General features: G+C 49.3%; 1 protein-coding gene across 7 annotated transcripts in view; it reads left to right on the forward strand.

The window, feature by feature from the left end:
• Positions 1-1,972: 1,972 nt before the first annotated feature.
• The window catches only part of DAGLA (diacylglycerol lipase alpha), a 61,553-nt gene continuing 43,875 nt past the window's right edge, over positions 1,973-19,650 (forward strand). For 6 of the 7 annotated variants that reach the window (XM_082059403.1, XM_082059398.1, XM_082059400.1 and 3 more), the window contains exon 1: positions 1,973-2,103. The gene's annotated coding sequence lies outside the window, so the exon portion shown is untranslated. Of the gene's footprint in view, positions 2,104-2,835; positions 2,922-19,650 lie in introns of all 7 variants that reach the window. The other variant, XM_082059399.1, reaches the window with a different exon arrangement.

The following is a 19,650-nucleotide window of genomic DNA, read 5'->3' on the forward strand; positions in this document are numbered from 1 at the left end:
GTGTAGGTGGGGATGAGGTTCAACAAGGCTAAAATGGCTCTCAGGGGCTTGGCGAGCATCCCATCTCTTGCCATGCCTTCCCATTAATCTCTTAATCATGCAGTTTTTATTTCTTTTTTCTTGGCAAGCATTTATTACCCCGAGTGCTTCACCAGCCGCCCCTGCAGCGATACCGGGCAATGCCCTTCGCGTGAGGGCAGCGCCGGGGGATTTCCAAGGCGTGCTAAGTCCTTTGCTTAACACTTGAGGGAGTGTGAAGGAAACAGTCTTACACTAAACCGGGGCCAAATTTGTTGGTAAATTGTGTCACTGCCATAGAGGAGCTGGAAAGAAGTGCTGAGAGCTGGGGTGCGCTCTGTGGCTGTGCTATAAATATGGTCTGGTCCTTTTTAACCAGTTCTTTTATTCTTTTGTGGAGCTGGGTTAGATACGGACAGCTGGGGTTGCTCGCAAGCAGAAAACCCCAGCTCTGTGAGCCTAATTGCCTGTGATGACTTGTGCACACTAATTGGCAGGATCCGGGCTGCTATGTACTCTATGCCACCATTCGAATCAAAAGCCTTGGGCTTAGTGTTGTATTTTCATAAATAAAATAATCACTCATAGTTTTCCTGGGATTCTCGCTGCTTTTTGCTCCGGGTTTCGGCGCTTGCAGGAGTTTCTGCCCACCCCATCGCAGCCAACAGACCCTTAGCAGTGCCACACGACAGATAAAATGATTTGTCCAAAATCCTATATTTGTCACCAGCTTTTTCATCCAAACCAGAGGCCACTTTACACCTGCCTGGCAAGATAAAGGGACTTAAAATGAGGGTGAGTGTGGTTTTTATGCCTGAGCAGTATACAAAGACCTCAGCATAAATGAACACCAGAGCTTCAAAGCTTTTGCTGGGTGTTTTTCTACCACCTATATGCTGTCAGGCTATTTTATTTTCAAGGTAGAGCGCTATCGCTGAGCAGACCATTTGAAGGCTGCTCTAGTTGCTTTAAGGAGGAATGGCCAGATGGGTAAATGCCGCTATCTCCTGCTGAATGGGCTTAACTGTTTTCTGGGACATGGATTCCTACCCACAGGAGGCTTTTTTTTCCCTACTTTTCTAGCTTTTTGCAATAAGAGCATCCAAATGATGTCCTTGGCTGATACTTTGGTACTTGCTATGTTGAAGTTGCTGCTGTATCTGACCAGGGACACCACTGTCCTTCTTCCCACCCAAATGCCATAACCAGGAGAAGGTTTTCTTATGGTGAGTCCATCATTTTGAGGATTTCTGTTGGTAGGTTGGTGTGAGCAGGAGAAAATTGCGTTTGGATTGTCAGAGAGCAGCAGCCGCCTGGGCCATGCGGAGCTGGTTACAGGCACAAAAACCTTTATTTCCATTTCAGTCACGTTATAGTTTTCAAAGCCTTTTGATTAAAAGGGTTATTAAATTTCAAGTCTAGTGATAATAAACTGTTGCTGGGGGCTGAAAAAGGGGGTGCCAGGGGTGTAGGCGGTGGGTGATGGGATCCGAGGGAGAGGCTGCTGTGTTGTGCTGGGGGCTCTAATCAGGGAAGGGCTGCTGGGAGAGCCAGTTATGCCCCGTTTTCCCCAAAAACGCAGCGCCAGAGCTGCCCTGGGGGAATAAAGCTGCTCCCATTGCTGGAATGGGACTGGGGGGGTCCAGCTGCCACAGGCTGGGGCGGACCCGTGGCTGGGGGCTGGCAGGGGGCGCAGGTGGGCTGTGGCCCCGGTCCCAGGCAGGGGAGAGGCGGAGGACGGTCGTGAGGGGACACTGGCCAGGCTGGGGTGTCCCCGAGGTGCGAGCGGGGGCGGCCACACGTTACCGGCCACTCCCCGCAGGCCCGCCAGGGGGCGCTGCCCCCCCCCCCATACTTACGCTCTCCGCCCCCCCCGCAACCCGCCGCTCCAGCCGTCGCCATGGTGACCGCTGGGTGCGTAGCGGCCCTTACGAAGCTGACGCAGTGGGCGGCCCGGCACGGGCGGGGGCGGCCCCTGCGCGGGCGGAGGCGGTGTTAGAGAATCGGGGGGCCGCCGGGCCCCCGGCATGGAGGTGGCGGCGGCGACTCTGGGCCTGCGGCGCTGGCGGCGGCGGCGGCAGAGAGGTAAGGGAGGAAAACGGGAGGGCGGCGGCGACCCCCGCGTCCCGGGCCGGCCCCTGCGGTGGGCTGGCAGCGCCCCCCGGCAGCGGCGGGAGGGCAGGGCCGTGCGGCCGGGAGCGGAGGAGGCCGCTGCGGCAGGTGCGGGGGCTGCGAGGGGCGAGGCGGGCGGGGTGCGGGCCGGGGCTTTGTTCGGTGCCGCCGCGCTCGGGAGGCGCCGGCAGGTGCGGGAGGCTCGTTGGCCTGCGGGAGCGGCTGGGGGTTCCGCAGGGGCCGCGGTTTTCCCTCCCAGCCGCAGGGCCTGCACCCCATAGAAAGGGATGATCCTCTGCCCCAGGGAGCGCGTCAGGCTGGGGGGGAAGCTGGGAGCCGAGTCCCCAGCCCAGCTGGCCCTTGGCTGCCAGCCCCCGGTGCGGGGATCGGTGGCTGTTGCAGATTGTCCAGGAGAAGCTGCTGGTGTGCGGAGGGTGGGTGTGACACATGGATTCCTTCAGCCTTCCCGAGTTCTCCGCAGGGACCGGTGTCTCAGGCACTCAGATGGCACTAAAAGTGGATCCGTCACCGTGGGGGATGAGCCCTGAGCGTAGAAATCCCCGGTTAGGGTCACGGTGACCTGCGTGCTTGTAAAAGTGAATGATTTATCACTTTGAGGTCTTAGAGCTGGGATTCATTACTCAGCCAGAATTCGCGCTGTGCCCGTTCTGGGAATTGGTACCTGTGTGTGTGTGTTCGGGACAGGATTCAGTGGCCTCTTGGAACACAGGACTGGTGACAGCGGAGTGTGCAGGTGCCGTACGCGGGACAGCGCTCACAGCCGGCGTCAGGTAGGAAACAGCGGCTGGTTGCCAAAGATAAGATTGATATACACGGCTCCTGGGACGCGGGAGTGTTGCGGACAGAAAGCCGCAGATCTGTTTGATGGATTAGTTGCACCTTAAGGAAAATGGTTCTGGAAGGAAGAACAACCTCTGGCCAGGTGGGAAGGGGATGACTCGCTGGCCGGGATGGAACCCGGTGAGGTTACCTGGTGGTGAGTTGCTACATCCTGCTGAGTGTCGTCTTCTGGTTGAATGGGGAAAGTGTCTGAGCTTTTGTGGTCAGGCTGAGTGGTTTTAAAATAGTCATGGTTGGGAGATAATGAAATTGGAGGAAGTGGCTTTTGCAAAGGCAGAGTCTTTAATCTCTCGGTTTTATGACATAGGTGAAATATGTGGGGAAGCGTCTACACCGTTAAGGAGGTTATTTTGTGATTGAGGAGGAAGGAATATCTATCGGGCACTGCTGGAGAGCTGTCTAAATAGAAAACGTTATCTGGGGGAAGGTGTTTGTTGTCCTAGGTGTTAGCTTTCTGTGTCATAAAAGTTTCAGTGGGCTCTTAAAGCCACTGATGAGATTGCTGCCCGGCCCGCTGGATGTGTCGGGCTGCAATGGTAACGGGGACAGGGAACCTGAACAGCACCCGCTACGTGGTTAATAATGCATAGAGCCTGGAATTTCTGTAACCAGAACCCTTTGGAAAGAAGGAGGAGAAAGGTTTCCCTTTCGTTTGTATTTAGATAAAAGAACAGATTTGGGAGCTACTGTCTCTTGTACAAATTTTTACTCCTATAACATGCCATAGACTCAACGTACATATTTGAATTACATATGTTTGCTGGCACCGATCTTGATAGCGCTGCCCTGTAAAAACAGATCTGATCAGAATTCCATTTGAAGTTCAGGCGGTGCGTTAGAGCCTTCGGATTCCCATAGGCAAATCAAGTTGGAAGTCGGAGAAGCAGGGATTGTTGACGGCCCCCGACAGCTCAGTTGTTGCGGGAAATGGGCCACGCGAAAGTCCAACTTGAGTCTTTTGTGTCCACCCGTTCCTCATCTTGTGTCCTAAGGGGGAACGTTGTGCAACGATACAATCTGAGCGCTTAAAATTGAGAAACGTGCTGCTGCAGGAGGGAAAGTGGGAAGGATGAAAATAATCCCTCCCATGACAAAGTTATGTTAAAAAATATATATAAGGAGGAATAGGGTGAACTAAAATACCCATCAGTGTTTTTCATTAAGAAAGGAATTAATGTAGATATTAAACTGTTTGAAAGTGTCAAGGAGACTTGTCTTCAGCAGCTACTCGGCGTGTTTGTTGTACTAAATTTTGGCTGAGTTTTACTTTATATGAAACGTTGTCAAAATTCCTGTGGACAAATAGTTATGACCAAAAAAACCCACTTTGTGTGTAACCACACGGATGCGCTTTTGGGCTTTGGGTAGGAATATAAATGTCACGTTCCTCGTGCTTTATCTACCTGTTTGTTCTAAGACGAGGTTTTTCTGTATCCCTTAAACACCACATACATCTACCAGCGACTGGAGACACAAACCTGGAGCCGTGTGGCTGCCCCTTGACAGACCCGCTTGATCCACGTGTTTTTATCAGTCCCACCTGCCTCTGATTCCCTCTGTAAAACCCTTTGGCATTTCCCATGGGAAATCCAGCCACGTAATCCATGTGAAGTTCAGGCTGCGTCTCTATTTGTGATGTGACCTTTAATCCCGGGGTGCTGAAGGTCCGGGTGTTTAATGGCATTTTATAATGTCCGGTGTAAAAACGGGCAGGGGGCGTTTCCTGTGCGGCCTCATCTTAGAAGTGAATTAATTTGGAGTTAGCTCATCAAAACTAGGTCACTTTGCTTTCTGAGTCGCCGTAAAATTGTATGGATTTGCAAACCAGATTTACGCACTTCTTCCAAGCCTTTGTGACTTAAAAACCCTCCTTAAAGCAACATAAATACCAATTATTTTGCCCGGAAGGGACCCACGAGAACCAGACAGGGGAAGGATGTTGGAGACTTTTTCTTTGGGTAGCAAAGTTGTATATTTTGATATCTGCTCTAGAACAAGCAGCTTTTAATTGGAGGGGTCTGCCCACACCTGCTTTTCCTCAGAGCAAACACAATATTCCCTTTCTCAGCTTGGCCACCCCGGTAGCAGTAAATAATACTTGGTTAAAACTACGAGACTCTCTGAGTCTGACAATGATCCAGAGGATGAATAAGTACATCCTGAGCCGGGTTCGGCACTGGAGCTGGAGGAAGTTACATTTAAAGAGACAGCAATTGAGGTTCTTGGGAGAGCAGAACTATTTTTATCTGTGTTTGGAGAGCGGGGAGGGAGCTGATCAAAGTGCCCTTTGTGCCAGCGGGAGCGTGACAAATGGACCCTTGGGAACGGGGGACGGCCCTGGGATGGTCGTTCTGGCTGGAATAGATTATCTGACTCAATCAGGCTTTGAACTCAAAGTTAGTTTTGTACTTATTGTCTGGATTCTGCACTGTACATACATGATATGGTAATTTAAACGTATGTCTGCATGTGTTTTGCGGGGGTGGGAATCACTGTGATGCTTCCTCTTCTACTCCATTCCTTGGCTGTCAAGCAAAGGCTTTGCATTGTGTATTTCCAAAGAGAAATCGGAGGAAAACATCTTGACAATTTGCCAGGTGCGGTATTTGTCTGGCTCTGAACCTTTAAGATGGAAAAAACTGATTTTGATAAGATATGGGAAAGTTTGCCCATTGAACAACTGAAATCAAATTGCTGCTGATTTCAAGAGCACAGATAGAGCTGGGAGTTGCTAGTCTACTCATAGCTGACCCTGCTTACTACAGCTCACTCCTCTTTCCAATAGTTCAATGTATGATTTGTTTCCTCCAGCAGCGATTGCTCCACACGCGGCTCTGGGGTGCAGATGCTCAGCACTCGCATTCTGCTTGTTGGGGGGCGTGAGTTCAAGTCACAGTCCTTGGTATCTTGATCTGACCTTCAGTATAAAACTAAGTGTGTATAAGGATGGAGCCATAACTGATCTGCTTAATAAAATAGTCGAAAATACTGTGGACTACTTAATTATTTGAAGCATCATTGCATCTTGAAAGAATGATAACGATGCACATGAAAATCAATGGCTTTATGTTTTACAAGCAACATACAGTGAAGTGGAATATTCTCATATAAAATGCCTACAAACTTTGGTAATGCTGCCGTACCTCGGTGATTTTATAGAAGAGGTAGAATTCCTACTGAGCTTTAGACAAAAACGTGCCACTTGTTTTTCTTTTTCCATGTTATCCTTTTGTGCCCCCTCCCCGTGAAAGGGCTGCCGGTCCCTTACCTCATCGCCTGGGTTTACTTGAAAAGGCGTGGAGCTAAAAGATGAAATACAAAAGGTTGCTGGTTATTTTCCCTCTTCCTTGCAGCAAGAGCAGAAAATCCGCACGGCAAGCAGGGCTGCCCGGCTGACCAGGAGTTGTGCTGTGGGCTCTTAACCCCGAAGCTTCCAGTTTTTCTGTTTTTACAGGAATTTTGCTTTAACGGGACTCATGTGTCTGCAGAGCCCTGGAAATTCTCCTCCTTGCGCTGGACTTGCAGCTTCTGCTCGCAGGTTGGCTACAAAAGTCTATGGGATTGTGTGAGAATTGGTGGCTTTTAGTGGTGTTCCAGTGGGAACTGGGCAGCCACCCCGCTTCTCGTCCTTGCCCGTTCCCTTGTGCGAAGGTCAAACTACAAGGGGATTCCTCAGTGATGCCTTTGACCTTAATAAGAATTTCTCCCTGAAATCAGGGTAAGAGATGCGATCTAGAGCCTTAAAAATTGTAGTTTTCATTGTATTCAACGCTGCTATTCAGCAAGCAGCGATAAAAACCCGCTACAACTTTTCTAGGAGGCCAACACTGAGGTAATTTGTCTTCTGTTGAGTTGTTTCAACCAATGTCATTTCCATAACCTTATGATCCTTTTCAGGAGTTTGTTCTCCCGCTGTTCCTTATTTCGTACATTTCGGTGACCTGTGATGTGCGAGCAGATTTGCTTGGAGCATCTAACGATGAATGTCATCATTGAAGGACTTGTTCTAAACGATGAATGTCATCACTGAAGGGCTTGTAACTCTTTGAAGGAGAGCAGGGACTTCACTGATACTGAAATGGTTTGAAATTCTCCTTTTCTTGTGAAGACATGCTAAGATGATTTTAAACCGTGTTTATGGTAACTAGGAGTAATTAGTAAATAGGTGCTCTAAGCATCTGCCGTGTCTTTTTTCCCTCTGTAACATCTGTTTCTTTGTGGTTTGTTGGTCTAGAGATACGATGATCAGCACAGACCTGAGAGATCCCCAGTTTAGATCCCAACAAGCTCCTATTTTCTGAACAACAACTGTGCAAATGAAATTGTGAATCCCTCAGGCCACCTTAAATATAATTGAACGGGATAATAGGAAGGAACAGGGAAATTCAAGACCTTGCTGTTATATTAATAGTTTAATTGCAGTAAGTACAATGGAGATGGTGAGGCTGGTATGGGGAATAAAACAACCCCTCCAGTGCCTTTCTACTCTGCCAGGTTTCCATTCAGATCTGATCCGCTGCTCCACGTCCCTTACAAGTTGGAATTTACGCAGCTCTGCATCTTTTAGAAGGAAGAATGAAATTCAGTATTATGTCACTGCTTGTCTTTTGGCAGAGATCTGTGTACTGTGCGTGCTGCGGGTTACAGCCATCGGTACAGCCTGCGTGTAGTTTTGGCATATAGATGCCAGCTCCAGAGCCTGAGCTTCTGGAGGTTTGTCTTTCCCCATGTGATCTGCCAGATGATCTTGCAAAAATGTGCTGCTTTCTCTCCTGGGAAATTAACTATTTCACCTCCCATAAAATAAGAACAAGTCTGGTGCCTCGGGGGAGTTGGCAGCATCTCAGCCAGCCTGGGACTGTCCTGGATGAAGGGGATTCTACCGGCTTGTCTTGCAAACTCTATTTCTTTGTCATGTCAGGACCATTTTAAAGTTTTCTTCATTGAAATTCAACCTAGTGCAGTCTAAGAACTTCCCTTTGTGCTCAGCTTGTCTTTGTTAGCGTACAGAATGTATGTTTTTCCTTTTCCAAAACACAGCTCGGATTCCGGTATTGGAAGACACAGATGTGAGCAGTATAATAGTAAATGGAGTGAACTCTGTGTAATTCTCCATCACTAAACGGTTCCGGACCACTAAGTGGCCGCTTTGTTGCTTGTCTGCTGTTGAACACAACACAGACGTCTTTGAAAAGGGCACCAGCCAGTTTTGAAGAACTTCAGCCTCAGACTTTCTGGAAGTGGCGGAGTTTTCTAGCCCAGTGATGGGGCTGATTCCAGGACATCCCCGCGAAGACCATGTGTCCTATTTCACCGGTCCCGCGCGACTGCGTTGCCGCTCAGCCCGATTTAACCTTTGAAACCACAGGGCCCTTGTTGTGCTCGTGTTCTGTCTGGTTCCGCTGTTTGTCACCATCTCCATGGCATCCAGCAGCCGCTAATGACAACACTCGGCTGAACGAGGGTGCTCAGATAGGAACCTTTGGCTCGGAGGGGAAATGTGCCCGTGATCCCGTCAGAGGAAGTATGAAAGTTCCCATTAGCTCTGCTGAATGACGGATGAGTTCCGTCCTTAAAATAAAATGAAGCAGCATTAATTTGCGATTTCTCTCCTGAGTTTGTGCTGTAGTGGGGGCTTTTTCTTTCCGGCGTGGAGTGGAGAACAATGCGGGATTTCTCAGAGATCCTCTGTGCTGTGGGGTTGCTCTTCCCCTCACCTTTGTCATTTCTGCTCATTTTCTAGCAGAGAAAGAGGCTGCTCTTTCTCTTCCAGTCTTCCTTCCGAGGTGAATACGGGCTAAAACTATTTGGCACATGAATAATGAAGCGCATAGGAAGCGAGCGATGCCTTTCCTGGACCTTGTGTGCGTGGTCTGAAACTGGAAGGGGTCGAGTTTTCCTTGAGCTCCGGTGACGCGAGGGGAGCTCAAAATGCCTTTGTGTGATTGTGGTGGTGAAGCTTCATTCTGCAGGAAGCCACGGGCTGTTTTTCCAGAAGCCCTTTCCCCTCTACATTTCGTGCTTATCCCTGGTTCAATATCTTGCTTTTGGAAAATAGTCTTTTATTCTCATTGACTTTTTAAAAATAGAAATCAAGGAACGCACTTTTGTCCAGATCTGAGACAAACCCTTTTGAACACCTCAGGGGCCATAATCAAATTTAACTTGCTAGGAAACGAGGACAAATCCACAAACGCAGCGTTGTCCTCGGTTCTCCACTACGTTACTGGCCTGGAAGAGCCTGCGATAAAGAACTTTGCATTTAACTCCTGGTTTCCTTTGCTTTTTAGCACTCCAGCTCTCTGCTGGTGGCAAAGGGGAGCTGTCGATTCTCAGAGGCCTCGGTCCGGCTGTTGTTGGCGGAATCAGCACAGGCGGGTTCGGAGGGGGAACCGGGGGCGCTGGTGCGGAAAGCGCCAGTTCTGCGGTTCTGAATGAGTGCGGAGCGGGAGCCTTGGGCGGACCGGCAGGGCTGGGAATGCGCAATACGCAGGGTATGAGTTTGCACACGAGCCCGCCAAGTGTCGAGTGTGTTTAATTTGCCCCAGCAAAGAGGAGGGTGTGTGTGAAGGCTTGTTCAGGGAGGGGTGTGCGGAAAGCCCGAAGAGCCGCTGTGAAGTAGGTAGCAGGTATTTGGGGAGAAGAAATGCAAATATGCATACTCTGGCTGTTTAGTGTGCAAGTTTGCAGGACATGTATATGTGCAGGCCATGAGTTTTGGAGTGGTTAGATACGCGCTGAGGAAAGGAGCAACTCTATTCACGCCCTTTGTGGTGTAAGGAACGTACATTTTGGGTCCCTGGTTTTGCTGGTTCCTCAGCGTTCACTCCCTGGAACAGCGTGAAAAGCTCTGGTTGGGAACTCTAAGCCATATGGCATCTAAGCTTTATTCTTTGGGGTGCGCAGTGCTTGTTTTGTGATGAGTTACCATGACCAGGTCCTCAAGGGGATGATATCACCACAGAGATAGAGAATGGTAAAGAGCAGAGGAATTCAGTTCTTTGTCCGCCAGATCGTCACATCCTCGTTCTGCTCTGTTGTGTGTCTGGACCTGCCGGGGTGGCTGGGTGAGGTTATATGGGTGTTCATGGGCATTAGCAGGGAAATAAATGAATGGAGGAAGCGTCCGGCAGCAGGGACGAGGAAGGGAAATGAGCCTGAGTGGAACTTGAACTTTTGGCACAACGTGAACCGAAAGCCCGATAAGGACTTGCTGCCGTTCTGCCTTTTGAGGTTCTGCGGCTGCTTTTAACGACTCCAGACTCCCTGAAATATTTATTGAGTCAAGAGACTGGAAGGGAATTCACCGTGTTTATTCTCTGCAATGAGTACAGATGCTAATATGAAGTGTTACATTACTTTTTAAAGTTATGTGATGCCTGCTCCTGGATGTACAGGGCGCTGTTTGCTCCTCTGGGGAAGCTGGCTGAGGAAGAGGATGGAGTTGCCCATGAGGAACACGGAATTCTCTCCAACCTTGAGTATCCTGGACCGTCCTTCTCTGAGCTACCTGAGTAATCAGCTGCTAAAGCATCACCATGTTGTGCAATGGGCAAGTCAATGTCCTTTACGCCCCCAGCTGCTGTTGTGTTTAACTGGTGAAAAAATGGTTTTCCAGCTGTTCTGCTCATCTTTCTTTTCCAGTTAACTTTTGGAATTTGTTATAAACAAAGACACACTTGAAAGCAGTAGAATGGATGGGGTTTAATTGAACAGGGGACAGCAGGAGACAAAAATCTTGCTTCCCACTTGAATGTGTTAATAAGAAATAAGGCCTTGCGTTCGTACGGTCGTGGCACTGGACGAGTAGGAATGATATTGGGAAAATAATGTACTTAAGCTATAAGGGAAGAAATGGCGTTGGTTCCTGTTGCACTTTGTCACCGCTCTGGGTCTCATGGCCGTGGAATGAAATCCTGTCGAGTGCAAAAGCACGAAAGGGTGCGGCTAAAGCAATCGGGAACCTTTTCACTTTAAATGACCTGATTTGACATGAAAATCTCAGTGTTAACATAGATTTGTTTTGCAAACCATTGAACTGTAAGTTACCTGGTGTTACGCCAAAACACTCCCTCTCGGCGAGCATGTGAAAATGCAGCTCGCGAGCCTCTGGCCGAGCCCACAAGGGCTAAAAGCTCCTGAAGGAAGAGTAAGTTGAATTTTCAGTTCTTTTCCAGGCACCACCGCAGTAACGTGCTTCATTTCTGTGAGTATTTCAGGAAGGCCTTTGGGTGGGGAGTGGGAGTGAGCCCCGTTTTCTCCTCTTTTCTGCATTACATTCATCATTCCAGTGTTTCTGGGCTTGCAGCTCTGCGCGTTGTTGTCTGCCTGTGCATCTGGACGTGCAAACTGCGGAGAACTGGTGGATCCAGAGGGCGCGATCCTGGAACTGCTTGTCCAAACCTGGAGAAGCAGGAGATCCTGTTTGCAGAAAACGCGTCCCTTTGTTTCTGTGGGCTGTCAATGAACACGCCGGTGTTTGCTCCGCGGCCGCGCACAGGCTGCTGCCTCCGAGTGGGAGTTTGCGTTTCATAATGGAGTTCTTGTTTAAACTCTAGAGTTTCGAAGAGGAAAAAGTGGCCAAAGGGGGAAGATATAATTATCCAAGGCTCAGTGGCCCTCAGGACAGTGTGGCTGCTGCTCCCTTTTTGTAGGGAGCGAGAGTAGAAGAGATAAGCGTTATCTTCATCTTTTCTGCACATATCGTAGTGTTGGTGCTGCAGAGGAGCGAGGCTTCCGAGGCTTCATCGGCTATTTCTGTTGGAAAAGGAGCTGAGGCTGGAAGCGGTTGTGGCTCTCACGTTCCTATGGGAACAGATTGGCGATGCAAGGGCTTGAATTCTCAACTACGAGGGGATTTGTCAATAAAGGTGGGAAAGGGATTTGATTTCTGATTTAAGTGGGAGACTAATATTCATTCTCTTCCCAATGGGTTCCTGAGGGCAAGTTGCTCTCTGCTGAAGAGGAGCTGGGATTTTGTGCAGCGTCTTTGAGGCTGTGTCGGTCCGTCTGGCCACAGAGTTAATTACAAGTTGGCCCAGGAGCTGCAGAGCCCGCCCTGCCGCTGGTTCACAGACTCAGCAGTTCCCTGCTCCTTTTTCGGTCTTTTTTGGTATGGAGAGGGGCAGCAACAAGCCCGTGTGTCCACGGGATGAGAACGCAAACACGGCTGCGTTCACACAGCTGCGCAGCGGGGTCAGCAACCCAGACTAAACTATTTGTAAATCCACTTTTACCACCCCATTTGAAGTCGATAAGATGTTCAGGGCAGACACATCCGTTTTGTTTTCCACTGCCCTGAGCTGCAGGCTGTTGTTAAAGCCGCTCCTAGCAAAGCCCGGACTTTGCCTGGGCTGGTCTAACACACCTCTTTCTTGGGAAGATCAGCCCACGTGCTGTGGTAGGTTCTCCCTCTTCAGGAAGGTTGGGTGGTGTAAAATTCACGGTGCATCAAGAGAAACGGCTCCATTGTGTGACCGAAGAAGAACCGCAGTCCCAAAGCTGGGTTGCTCAGTCTGTAAATTGAAATGGCAAAAAAAGAAAGGAGGTTTAGAGGTTTCGGGTTTTCAAAAGAAGCGTGTTGGAAAGCTCATGGATGGGTCCGCATCCTCATCACCAGCAACAGCTTTGATATTTTTAAAAATTTTTATTTAAAGACAAGATATCTGGTGGCTTTGGCACTTTGTCAAGGTAGCTAAAGGCTCAAAACGGACCTTGTCAGGTGAGTACAACCCATCACTTCCTAGGAAAAGTTCCCTTTGTTCTTATGTATACATAAATATTTAAGCTGCACATCCTAGTTCTTTGACTGTTACAAAGTCAACACAATGTGGCCAGTGGAAGTTCAGCCTGTGGCTCACATCTGCAGTGCCAAAATAAGGATGTTGGGGCCTCGACTGAAGCAGTTGTTCTCGGTGGAGCTGTTCCCTTTGGGAGCTTCCAGGGCCACATCTGCTGCTGGGGCTGGTTTGTGCCTCCTCATTTTATTATCAGGAGTACAGTTGTCAAGTGTTTCCTACCTTCAAAATGATGGGGTTTCAGTTAATAGGTGGCTGGCCATTAAATAGGATACCTGCTTGACACTTAAAAACTTCATTGAGCATAGTGCAAAGAATATTGTTGCTTTACAGTTCTTGTGTTTTCTGTGTTATCAGTGTCGTAGAATGCAATTTGAATTAAGATCACTTAGGTGTGCAGGAAGGTTTAAGTGCTTCGGTTGGAGAAGCTCTGCTGCCTTTGTGGCCCTTCTGCTGAGACCTGGAGCCTTTGAGAGAACACGATCCCAGCTGCATCGTGGAGGGGGCAGAGCCCACCCTGGAAATGTGAGTGTGGCGGGGGTGAGCTGCTGGTTTTACCTGCAAAAATGTCAACGTTTAATCTCGGATTTCCCTGCAATCGGTATGGCGGAGTCGCGGGCACTCGAAGGCAAAAATCCCGACTATTAATTGTGTTTGTGGTGGGCGGCTCTCGTGTTCTGCAGCCGGATCGTGCAAGGGCCGCTGGTCACTGCCAGCCCGGGGAGGCTCTCGCTTTGCTCTGTTTTTAACGTCTTCTCTCCTAGTTTTCTATTTGATGTTTTAGTTCTGGGTTTTTGGACTCCCCTCCTGATAACACTTTTGTTTTCTAAATCCTTTTCCAACTGCCTGGGTGAGAAAATAGGGGGTTTTTATTGTACGTTTTGTTAGGGGTTGTGAGATGCGGTGGCCAAATGGAGATGGAGCCACTTGAGCTCTGTGGCTCGGATCCAGCCAAAAGTGAGGCTGAGCATTTCAGTCCTGGTGAGCCCACACATACATATACAACACATACATTAATATATGTGTATATACACCCTCCTGTGACCGCCTGAAGAGGAGCCAGGGCAGGGGCTTTGCTTCCCTGTCGTGGTTAATGGGGCTCCCCTGCCTGTCAATTGTGCCTCTGTGCTCCTGTCTACGTAGAATGAGCGTTTTATCCCAGACCGAGCGCATTTCAGAGCCCGGGTTGTCTCTTCCCTCCCCTGCTTCTTTCACATACGGCCTGTCACTGGTGGAAATACAGAATTTTTCCATTTTGCGGTTTGTCTCCTCCCTGGTGTATCAGGCTAAAGGAAGGAGACACGTGTGGGCTGCAATTTAAAACCAGCTTGTGGAAAGGGAGCAGGGTCGTTCTTGTGTCCTCTGTATCCTTTTATCCTTTTCCAGATTAACTTCAGTCTGTATCCCTTTTAAAATTTCAGTGGTGCCAGAAGAGATTGTTGAGCTGATAGTGAATTATTCAGAGTGTCGCTGCACCAGCGTTCTTATTTCCTTACTCCGGAGTCTTCAGTTTGGCCTCTCGCTGTCATTTGTTCAATTGGAGCAGGATCTGTTTGCTCTGTGCTGGGCACCCCGATCCCAGCTGGCACTGGGGAGGCTGTGCACATTCATTTTTTCCAGTTTAAAGAATGCTCGAATTCATCATGCGTTGGGCAAGTCATTCCTCAAAACTGGATGCTGGAGCAGACAACACTTGCTGGGTCTGGCTGCTCCGCTGTTTTCCTCCTTGCAATGGAAATAAAGCCATAAATTATCTGTGCAGCTCTCTACTATGTAATATATTGGATGCTGTGCATCCTAAGATCTACAAAAAGATTATTCATGTGAATAATAGCCAAACTAATGTGTATAAATAAGAGTTCTTCAGTATCTTCCTTCTAACAGTAACTAAATCACCAACTGGTGCTGGGGCTGAACTCCCCACACAGTGGAAACACCGCGGTGTTTTCATCAGGCACCCTTTTATAATGTACCCCAAAACCATGCAAGTTTGGGGGAGGAAAGGGGAAAATGGAGCTGGCTGGTGGGCAGCAGCGTTCACAGCTCAAGGGACTGAGTGAGGAAATTGAGGATAAAACCAGCACAGGGTGATGGTGCAGAGGAGCCCAGACCTGGGCCAGGCCTGTGCCTGCTACTTAGGTGCTGGATTATGCCTTAACCAGTTGGGTTAATTGCAATATAATATTGCTCTGAGGCCTTTGAGCTCTAATCAAGAATGAGGATCTGAATGAAGAACCGGAACCAAAAAAGATGAAATAAAGAGGTTTTTTTGCACGCTTTGAAAGTTCACTTGCACCAAGGAGAAGTGAATTAGTTACCGTACCCCAGATCTTGTGCTTGTGATCTCTTCCGAGATTATTAGAACCTTCTCACCAAGGACTGTTTCGGGCATTTACTTCTAAAGCCCAACTGAAAAGCTTGAAATGAAGGGACAGTTCATGGTTAATTGTAATATAATTAAAGGAAAGGGAAAAAAGTCCACACCTAGACAAATCCTGCAGCAGCATTGCCACAAAGGCACTAAATTTAATTACAGGGATAATGATGTATCGCCTACAGCAGAAGAGGAAAAAGTACTTTCTCTTCTAATGGCCTAAAACCGCGTGGGCTCGGAGCCAACCACTCGGCCTGGACTAGATCTGAATAAACAGCTCTTTGCTTTTTTCCTTATAATCCTGTTTAGATTAGAAGTTCAAGTGTGAAGACTCATTTAGCTTTTGAAATTCTTATCTGCTCGGCTGGAGGGAAGGTGGCTTCTCGAATGGAGATGGATTTAAGAACACGTCCTTTTGCAAAGCGCCGCTGGAGCAGCGCCCCTTCCCAAGGGCGAGCGGCCTCGCGTCCCACGTTCTCTGGGCAAGATTTGGGGTCAACTTCTTCATTTTTCACATTGATGGAAAAGTGAAATTGCCTCCCTTTGTTTTTGCAAAATCTGCCAACTTATTGATGTCTTTATATTTTCAATAGAATTCAATATAAAGAGAGATTTGCAGTGGGACGGCCCGGCTCTTGCCGAGCACCCGTGTCCCGGAGCGTTCCTCCTCCCGCTCTTGTGTTTGTGCCCGGGAGCAGATCCGGGCCTCGCGTGGCCCTGAGGATGTGACCCCGCTGCTTTTCTTCAGGAAATAGGACAGTTTTCTTGTTCGGTTCAGACAGGCGTTGACTTCAGGGCTTGTTCTAGGTGGAGCACGTTACGCCAGTCCACTTGTTCTTGCAAACAGAATAGTGCAGCCGAGTCACTTTGAAAATAGGATGCATGTATATCTATATATATTTTCTGGCAGATCTGCAGTGGGTGGCTGGGCTGGTTTGTCTGGCCATCTCTTCATGTTTTAGGTGTTCACAGGTAAGCTGACCAGTCTCGTTCCTTTTTCCTTTGTAGCTCCCAGCCACCAGCCCGACGGCATTGAGATGGAGCTTCTACCTAAATTTTGCCCACCTCTCTTTGGTAGGGAGAAGATAGCTTAACCCTCTTTTGTGATCTCTGATCCCTTTCAACTTTTTTTGTGATTCCCCTCTCTGTATTTTAGTAACCATGGTTGTGATTTCTGTTCTGAATAGAACAGTCTCCTGCTGCTTTGTTGTAGCTCCTCGCAGTCTGTGACACCGGAGCTGGTGACCCCCTGCGTGCGGCTGCTCCGTGTCCCTGTGCTCCCTTAGCTCGGGGAAGAATTGTTCCTGGTTTCCTTTCGGTGTAACCAACCGTCAGCCACAGCTGCAATCTGTGCTTTTTGGTTCATGTCTGCCCTGCTGCTTGAAGCCAAAGAAGAATTTTCAGGGTAATTGTGCTGCTGCAGCTCTCGTCACATGGAGCATCTGCTTCTGCCTCACCTCCTCTCACCGCGCTTCTGTCCGTCTTTGCTCAACTCGCCCTGGGTACGGAGCTGCTGGCCAAGACACTAATTTAGTTGTGACAGGCTTTTCCAGCTCCTACCGACATGCTCTAGCGGCTGCTAATGAAAGCGAGGAGCGTGGCAAAAAGGAGGATGGTGGCAACGGGGAGAAACATGTTGTCGCGAAAATATCAAGGTAACCCTTGGGACAGGCTTTGCTTACATAGAGATCTTATACAATTAGCTGTGCGTGCATTTATATGAAGGATATACAGTCATCCCCAGTCTGCTTCATCCAGCCCCTTTGCATACCTTCTTCTGGAGCCAGAGTAATTAACGAGCAGTGAATAGCTCGTTAGGTGATGTTCCTCATAGATGCCCAAGGAAAATCAGCTGGAGAGCCCTGCAACTGGGATTTCGGATGAGCTGTAAGGCAGAGTAGAAAGGTATAGATGGTCAGTATATCATAGAGATACCTGAAAAAAATGGAGTGCTAATTTAGGAAATGAGTGCGAAAAGGCGGGTGTGCTGTGGGGAGGAGATGCCTGCTACCCTGATTAGAGACAGCAACACAGAGCTGAGTTTATCAGGTGTTCGGATGGTAATGAACTGTTCAAATTCCACGGTCTACGGTGATGAACCCACAGAGAGAAATAAGCGGAGAAGTCTATGTAAGAGAAATAAGTGGAGAAGTCTATGGAAGCGCTGTGACACAACAGGAAAAAAGTTGAAGTAAATATGTATGAGAGGAAGAGTGTTTGCAGGACTCGGAGCTGGAAAACTAGTGGACTACAGAACTTGAGTAGGAGAGCTTTGGAAACTGAGATGTTGCAATAACGACTGAGCTGGAAACGGAATTCTCTGCGTGTCCCGGCTGTCCCTGGGCAGCAGGAGGGACGCCAGGGGCTGTGTCCCCCCGGCAGGGCCCGGGGCTGTACGTGCAGGTTGTGTGCGGGAAACGGGAGCAGCGGGGGCGTTGCGGAGGAGGGCTGTGTGTGCTGCTGGGGGAGCACAGCTAATGGAGCCTCTGTCTGAAAAAAGAGAGAAAAAAGAGCTTTTTAGCTCTGGGTTATGGAAAGATATATATATGAGGCTTAAATATGACAGAAGATCAGAGGAACCTGGGCTTGATTCATCCGTGCTTACATAAGCAAAATGAAAATAGGATTCCTGCCTTCTATCGCAAATTTAAAACTCGGGAAGGATCAAGCTGCTTCAGCTGGAGGATCCAGCCCAGGGTCGCGGTTTTATCTCACCGGGTCCTTAGGGAAGCGCTGGACGGGCAAGAATTGAGAGGAAGAGGAGGGCGCGTTGGTCTGTTGGTCCCGGCGATGGGTGGTGTGTAGCGCGGTGGGACCCGGGCTGGTGTTTTCGCTGTGTGTGTCTCCCGCAGCACTGCACACGTGTGCTCACGGCATCTTCAGCTGCAGCACCAGCTGCACAAAGTGGCCGGAGGGAAAGCGAACTGATCGGTCCCAGGGAACCGCCTGGCTTTCATTTCCACTGGGGCTGAATTTGGGCACTTCATTTCCTCAGCCGGAGGGAGTTGAAGCTGCGCGCACCAAACAGTTGGTGATATTTTCCTTCTTTCTTCAGTGATATCCTCTGGGTTCCTAGTGGCCAAGCCTTTTGGGCCGGCGAACAGCTGTCAGCAGCTGGAAGGAGCAGCTCTGCTCATCTCAAGATACTCCCGGGGCATCTTAGCAACAAAAATGTGGAGAAATAGATGGAGAGCTGCAGAGCGATGCAATCAAGGGAAGCCACAGTGGAGACTGAAAAAAGAGAAAGGGAGTAAGAGAATGACAGAATAATAGGGGAGTGGGTTGCCAGAGGAGAGAAAAAGATGCATAAAATCTAAAGAACTGGGTTTGAGACAAGGGAGGCTTTTAGAAAGCGGGTGCTGAGGGGTGTGGGAGCAGCAGGACTGGGCAGATGGGGGGGAGCAGCGTGTTGGGGTGTGTGTGACCGTGGAAGGAGAGGAGAGGAGGCCGCTCGGGGATCCCGCGGGTCCCCGAGGTGACGGCGACGGGGCTCCTGCAGCGTGGAGGCCCCGGGGATGGCGGGGATGGTGTTTATAGCAGCAACCAGCGAGGCAGGAGAGTTTGGAGTGAGCGGAGAGCTGCGGTCTGGCTCTCCCGTCCCTCCGCTCGCTTCCCGTCTCCCTGGGATTAGCGAGCGTTGCGTGAGCCGGGTCGGAGCGGGCAGCTTCTGTTCTGCAGGCACGAATAACCAAAGCCTTGTATTTCTTACTTCTGGGAATACTCAGCCTGATGATTTGTTTTATTTCAAGCGCTGTTCCCGTGCACCACCATGGAAGGCGTGAGGCTGGAGGGGCAGAACCACGTTTTTTCTGAAGTTGTAGAACCCAGCATTTGCAAATTCAGGGTTGGGCTTTAAATGTTCACTTTGCGCTCAAGAGCAATACGAGAATCCTTTTAAGATTCTAATCTGTACTAATTTGGGCTGGTCTAGGCTGAGGAAAGCACATTAGTCGATACAAAGCTGTTCTACTGGCATTTGCCTCGAAAGCTTTAAAAATCGGCAAAGCTGCTTTTTGAGCGCGGGACTGAGAGCAGCGTGCGGGTCCGATGGCAAATGTCCATGTTCCGTGTGACAATGCTCTGTTGTCACACGCTGCAGGGCCTCTCACAGTGTAGGTATGGAAGTGATCTTATCCAAGCCAAGGAAATTTCCAAGCTGAAAGTCACAAATCTCTGCTGTAGGATTTTAGCAAACCCGCTGCGGTGTTTATGCGGCGTGGGATGTGCATTAAAGGTAGTCGCTGCTGCGCTGACACTTTTTTGGGTAAAAATGCCTATTTTTGCCTGTGCATGTGTTCCTGAGTCCTGAGCAAAACACACCAGATAGAGCTTGTTACTTTGGTGTTTGATCTTCGTTAATGCCCCGGGGTAAACATTCAAGTGAAAGCAGATATGGCGGGTGATACGGGCACGTGGGCTGGATCGGTGCCGAGAGCAGCAGCCAGCCCCTGCCTGCTGGGTGTATTAGACTGCGCCAGATCTCCTTGG

This window comes from Streptopelia decaocto (genome assembly GCF_964273445.1).
Source record: "Streptopelia decaocto genome assembly, chromosome: 7".
NCBI classification, from domain to species: Eukaryota; Metazoa; Chordata; class Aves; order Columbiformes; family Columbidae; genus Streptopelia; species Streptopelia decaocto.